Raw genomic sequence first — 7513 nt, forward strand, 5'->3', positions numbered from 1 at the left:
CAACTGCATTCACGTTAAATAGGGCACCATCTCAATCCGTGGAGACGACACCGTATGAACTATGGTTTGGCAAGAAACCTAAGCTGTCATTTCTTAAAGTTTGGGGTTGAGATGCTTATGTGAAACAGGTTCAACCTAATAAGCTCGAACCCAAATCGGAGAAGGCTGTCTTCATAAGATACCCAAAATAAACTGTTGGGTACACCTTCTACCACAGATCCGAAGGCAAGACCTTTGTTGCTAAGAATGGATCCTTTCTAGAGAAGGAGTTTCTCTCGAAAGAAGTGAGTGGGAGGAAAGTAGGACTTGATGAGGTAATTGTACCTTCTCTCGAATTGGAAAGTAGCTCATCACAGAAAACCGTTCCCGTGATGCCTACACCAACTAGAGAGGAAGCTAATGATAATGATCATGAAACTTCAGATGAAGTTACTACCGAACCTCGTAGGTCAACCGGAGCACGTGTCGCACCGGAGTGGTACGGTAATCCTGTTCCGGAGGTCATGTTACAAGACCATGACGAACCTACGAACTATGAAGAAGCTATGATGAGCCCAAATTTCGATAAATTGCTTGAGGCCATGAAATCTGAGATAGGATCCATGTATGAGAACAAAGTGTCACTAGTAGAAAAAGGGTCAAATGTGAGACACATTAGTGCCGGTTTGCATTTGAGCCGGCACTAATGTATCCATTAGTGCCGGTTCAAACGGCTAGGCGGGAGGAGATCTTTAGTACCGGTTCAGTGCGAACCTTTAGTACCGGTTCATGCCACGAACTGGTACTAAAGAGGCTGGGGCCCGGCCAGCCCCTTTAGTACCGGTTTGTGGCATGAACCGGTAGTAAAGAGGTTGTGGCAGGCTGTTTTTAGTCCCACCTCGCTCCCCTAGCAAGATTTTTACCACCTTAAATATGTTACTTCTCAAACTATCACAAGCACTTGGTCTTCATTGAACTCTGTGTGTAGAATTTGTGGTCGCAATATGAGTCTTCACCAGTTTCTAAACCGTTGGGGACTCATGTTGACAATTCAGATTGTACACAAAAAGATCATTGATAATCAATGTATTTTTTATGTATATTTTTACATGTTTACGCCCTCACTCTCTCCACTCACTCAGTCTCCCCCTCAATCCCCCCGCGCCGGTCCTCCCCCGCCGGCTGCCCCTCACTCTCTGCTGACATGTTTACGCCCTTACTCTCTGTAACATCCCAAATTTTCAATTTGGAATGTTATACATAGATCATCATTTGCATATCATGATTTATTGCATTTTGACAAATCCTCGATAAATCCTAAGCAACTCAAGGACCCTCGGAGAGAGTTGGGGATTTTCTCGAATTTTCTTATTTGATTTTTCAGACGAGGATTTTATTTTAATTATTTTTCTCTCCAGAAAAATATTTCATTTAAAAATAAACGAGAGGAGAAAATATGACTTCTCCAAAAATATTGAAATACTGGAGGAAAAATGTTAAAAACATTATTTCGAATTTATTGGATTTTATTTGCAATTTTTATTGCATTTAAAAATATGCATGATTTCAAAATATTTATTTTTGATTTTAAAAATGTTCACCCTATTCTAGATTTTCTAACTAGACGGGGAAAATTTATTTCGAACTTTTCCGATTTTTATTTATTTTTCTATGCAATATTTTCCGCGGAACAATTAAAAAAAATACGCGCTTGCCCGACTGGGCCGAGGCCCAGCCGAAGCCAGGCCCACGCCGCCGCGACCTCTCCTTCTTCCCCACGCCGCCGGAGTCCGCCGGGAGCACGAAGCCGCCGCCGCCTCGGGCTTTGCCCCTCCCCCAAGCCCTCTAGCCCCCCTACCTATATATAGCACCCCCCCCTCCGTTTTCGCCGCCACCCTCGCCGGAGAAGCCGCCGCCGGCGCCCCGCATCTAGTCGCCCGCCGCCGCCCGCCGTTGACCTCGCCCCTCGCCGCCGGGAGCGCCGGAGCCCGCCCCTCGCCCGCCGGAACCGCCGCCCGAGCCCCGCACCCCCGCCGCCGAGCCCCGCCCGCCGGAGCCCTCGCCGGAGCGAGCCCCGCCGAGGTACTGCCGTTCGAGTTGACCGGTTTTTCTGAAGAAAAAAAACCTTTTGTTTAAAAAAAACCCTAGATCGGTTTTTTTAGTTTTCTTATTTTACGAGCGTTCACTGAACCGTTCGTTTTAACGAACGCGTTCGTCGGTTTTTCTCTGTTAACGAACGTCCGTTATTTAACCGTTCGTCCGATTTTCTTTTTCGTCGGATTTTCTCGTTATTTTTCTCGGATTTGATTTCTGATCGAAACTTCGAATCTGTTTAACTTTTCGCTCGTTTATCGGAATCAGGTGATTCAAGCGCCTAGAGTTTCGTCTCGAAATTCTCTTTCCGTTTAACCTACTCAAACAAGTTTTTGCTACAGTAAAAATTGACCTAGATCCAGATTAGCAAACGAAGTTTCTTTCTTTCGCCGTTTGACTTTCGTTGTTTCTTTCGAGTTGATTCTTTTTGCAAACCGGAGTTCTTAAGTTGAACTTTCTGGTTGGATCTTTCTTTCGAGTTTTACCTGTGCATTAGATGAGTACTGATTGTATGCTTGTTTGTTTGCGACAGAGTATCCGGAGTGTGCCGCTTGTTACTTCGACTCGCTAGGTTTTGCGGATCATCAGCAAGGCAAGTAACACTTTGATCATACCCCGTTCATACCTAGTTTTATTGCATTAGATCTATTTTTCCCAAACACATTGCATGATTAGGATCTAATTAAACTGTGGGTATTGGGATGTAGTTGAGGTAGTACCTATTACCTGTTCTTTATCAAACCCTTGGGAGTTACTTCTACGTTGCTTTTATTATTGCCATGCTATGCTCGTAGACGTGGAGTGGGTTTGAGAGATATTCATGACAGATGTGAGTGTTTAATAATGGTTCAACTTAAGGTGGCAACTAAAACTCACATCTGGGTGGATTGAGACACCTGGAGAACCCAGTGTTGTCTGTATGTATAAGGTCCGCCACCCAGGCTCAAAGGGATCATAAGATTTTTCATGCTAGAAACTTCCGTGTGCAGCCGCAAGCTATTATGGGCTCTAGCATAGCTGAGTAGGTTACAGGATCTCTTGAAGAGGTGGACTAGCAGATGTAGGGGAAAGTAGGTGTATCGGTCCATCCAGAGTAGAGAGTGACTGTTTCTGAAAGACTGTGTCTCGGTCATCCGTTTCTCAAACAACCTGTAGTGCGAGAATCAAGCGGAGGCGATCGAGTCTTGTGGGGAAAAGTGCACAAACCTCTGCAGAGTGTACAAACTGATCATGATTAGCCGTGTCCCCGGTTATGGACAACTTGAGTATCTAGTACCTGGATTTTCATTTGAATCTCATCACCGTGATACTTATAATTAATTTTGTTGGGTTAATGATGATACTTAATTGGGATTGAGTTGGAGGTACCTTCTCAATGTTTCACAACCACCATGATAGTTAAATAAAATTTATTCCTTTGCAGTAGGATAAAATTGGCTTTTCGCAAAACTGTAACCATAGAGCTTTCCACCAGCCACATATGCATATAGTATAGCATTACTATTGTTCATTGCTCTCTATGTGTTACCTTGCCAGCATATTCTATGTGCTGACCCGTTTTCGGGCTGCAACGTTTCATGTTGCAGACTTTTTAGATGACGAGTAAGGTGCCTTAGGTCGTGGTCTTATACTCAGTGATGCCGCTGGAGTTGATGGACTCACTTATCTTCCAAGTCTTCCGCTGTTATCGTTATTAGATGGCCTTAAGCCATGTTTATTATACTTAGTCTCTTTGGAGATATTCGGTGTAATAAGTGTGTGATTGCTACTCTGTTATAAATCCTCCATTTGTACTGTGCGTGTCAGCATTACTGATCCAGGGATGACACTGGTGCACAGCAGCACAGGCCATTTGAGGTCTGGTCGCTACAAAGTTGGTATCAGAGCACACGCTGACTATAGGACACGACCACTAAGCCTAAGCCCTAGAAAACTTCCCTCTTCTCATTTCTGACTCCTCTCCACTTTATACTCTTTTAGGAATGGCGAATGCAAGGAGCAAGTTCATGCAACCGGATGAAGACACGCCGTTTGGACGACATTTGAAGGAAGTCACCAAGTACTTGAACATAGGAATACCAAGCGTCACCGGAACCTACAACGCCACATTACCTGAAGAGGAGAGCTGGAAGATTCAAGTTATCATTCCAGGAAGGACGTTTGCACCAATTACGGAACCCATGAGATTGGTTTTCGAAGCACCAACTTGGAGCTTAGGGAAGAGCATGGCCGCACATATCGCCATGGGACGCATTGGAGAAGTCTATCACCAGGAGCTTAAGGATACAATTTACCAGATTTGTGGACGTCGAGACGCGCAATGGGAGATGATCAAGACCAAGAAGGATGGATCAATTGCAGCTTTCATCCAGGAGCAGAACCAACATATCCGACGCCAGGAGAATCAGATATGCACGGACAAGGAAGAACTGAAGAAGGCATTCACGAAGATCAAGGAGCTCCAAGAAGAACTCAAGACTACACGTGAAGACTATTTGGAGGAAATCAACGCACTAGTAGGGAAGATTGACGACCTGGAGAATAAGATTGGATCATTCGTGGGAAATCCAGTGCCAAAAGCAGAAGTCGATGAATGCACTTGTCCGGATAACTACATCATCATCGACGACACCGACTCGGAACCAAGTGAAGGCGAATGGATTGATGAAGCTGGAGCAGTCATCATGGAGTCTTCAACGGATCAGAATTTTTAGTAGACTACCATATCAGTAGTAGTTTTCCCCCATTAGTAGTATAGCTCAAGCACTTTGTAACGCTAGTTAGATCGATTGTTTTGCCTTGTTTGAATTGATTGAGTGATATTGATTGAATTTGTCTCATGAGCATATGGGTAGTGTTTTCTCTCTAGACCTCATTCTATTCTAAATTCTCATCTTTTCTAAACCTATCAGATGCCTTCGAGACGCGACACCGGATTTGTTTTCCCGCCAGAGATCACCCAGTTGATTCAGCAACAGAATGTCTTGATGCAAGTGTTAGTTCAGAACCAAGGCAACAACAACAATAACAACCCCCCGCCACCACCACCTGTTGATCACTTAGCCCGTTTCTTAAGGCTAAACCTGCCGGTGTTTTCCAGTAGCACCGAGCCGATTGTTGCAGATGATTGGCTCCGCAAAGTTGGAAGGGAGTTGACCACTGCAGGATGCACAGACGCGGAAAGAGTGCGTTTTGCCGCACATCAGCTTGATGGACCCGCAGCATCATGGTGGGAGAATTATACAACCACGCACCCTATTGACACTGTCACATGGGACCAGTTTCAGCAAGCTTTTCGTACAACTCATGTTTCAGCAGGAGCTATGGCTATGAAGAAGCGTGAGTTTCGCAACCTACGCCAAGGAGGACGCACCGTAGGCCAGTATGTGGAAGATTTCAGTAAGTTAGCACGTTATGCACCAGATGACGTTGCTACGGATGCAGCCAAGCAGGAGAAGTTTCTGGAAGGATTGAATGATGAGCTGAGTATGCAGTTGATGGTAGCAACTTTCAACAACTACCAGGAGCTGGTAGATAGAGCTCTCATGATTGAAGGGAAGCAGCAGCAGATTGAAAACCGCAAGAGGAAGTATGGACAAGGGAAGTATAATTCTGGAGCCCAGCAGAAGCCACGATTTACCCCGAAGCCGGGAGGACAGTTTCAGCATACCCATGGAGGAGGTAGTTCGCACAACCATAATGGCTCCAAGAATGGTAATGGGAATGGAGGAGGAAACGGACAAAACCGCACCAACCCATCTACCCCAACCAAGAGAGATCTAAGTCACACTCCTTGTTTCAAGTGCCAGAAGACGGGACATTATGCAACTGATTGTCCCAAAGCCCAAAATGGAAATGGCAATGGAAGCTCTGGGAAGAAGCTGAACCCGTTCAACAAAGGACATGTGAACCACGTGAGCGTGGAGGAGATTGAAGCTCAGCCTGATGCAGTAATAGGTAAGTTTTTGGTTAAGTCATTTACTGCAACTGTTCTTTTCGATACTGGTGCATCGCATTCATACATATCAAGGGGATTCGTAAACAAGTTTAAGATGTCCACCCAAGTTCTCAAAAGCCCCATGTTAGTAACCTCGCCAGGAGCAGAGTATATGGCCACCCAAGGATGTTTTCAGATACCATTGGCCATTGGTAGGCATGTTTTCCCCTCAGACCTCATTGTTTTGGAATCGCAAGGTTTGGATGTGATTTTGGGAATGGATTGGCTATCGTTGTATGGAGGAAACATCGATTGTGCCAGCAAGACTATTTTGCTTATCACCCCGGAAAGGCTAACGTAGTAGCAGACGCGTTGAGCCGCAAGAGTCATGTCAACTCCCTCATGACAGGAGAGTTACCTCAGGAGTTAGCCGAGGACATACGTGCGTTATGTTTGGAGATAGTCCCAAGAGGCTATTTAGCGTCATTGGATATTCATTCTACCTTGATGGACAAGATCAGAGAAGCTCAGAAAACAGACAAGGAGATTGAAGAGATAAAAGCGAAGATGAGCAAAGGTAAAGCCAAGGGATTTCATGAGGATGAGCACGATACCTTATGGTTCGAGGACCGCGTATATGTGCCAAATGATCTAGAGATCAGAAAGTTGATTTTGCAAGAAGCCCATGATTCACCGTACTCGATTCACCCAGGGAATACCAAGATGTATTTGGATTTGAAGAATACTTTCTGGTGGACCGGAATGAAGAAGGACATTGCGGAGTTTGTAGCAGTTTGTGATGTATGTCAGAGAGTGAAGGCAGAGTATCAGAAGCCAGCAGGATTGCTACAGCCATTGCCGATACCCGAATGGAAGTGGGATAAAATAGGCATGGATTTTATCACCGGATTACCCAGGACCCGTTCAGGCTATGACTCGATATGGATTGTAGTCGACCGTTTGACGAAAGTGGCTCATTTCATTCCAGTGAAGACCACTTACACCAGTGCTAAGTTGGCAAAGATATACATGACCAGGATAGTATGTTTGCATGGAGTTCCGAGGACCATTGTATCAGACAGAGGAACCCAATTTACCTCGAAGTTTTGGAAGCAGCTACATGAAACATTGGGAACCAGGCTGGAATTCAGTACGGCATTTCACCCGCAGACAGATGGACAGACCGAGAGAGTCAACCAGATTTTGGAGGACATGTTGAGAGCCTGCGCGCTAGATTATGGATCAAGTTGGGACGACAATTTGCCATATGCGGAGTTTTCTTATAACAACAGTTATCAAACCAGTTTGAAGATGGCCCCTTTCGAAGCTTTGTACGGAAGGAGGTGTAGAACACCGTTGTTGTGGGACGAAGTTGGAGACCATCAGTTGTTTGGACCAGATTTGATTAAGGAGTCTGAACAGAAAGTGAAGTTGATTCGCGATAGGCTCAAGGTAGCCCAGTCCAGGCAGAAGAGTTATGCTAATTCTAAACGCAAGGAGACA

Source organism: Aegilops tauschii, chromosome 2 (genome assembly GCF_002575655.3).
Source record: "Aegilops tauschii subsp. strangulata cultivar AL8/78 chromosome 2, Aet v6.0, whole genome shotgun sequence".
In the NCBI taxonomy this organism is placed as follows: Eukaryota; Viridiplantae; Streptophyta; class Magnoliopsida; order Poales; family Poaceae; genus Aegilops; species Aegilops tauschii.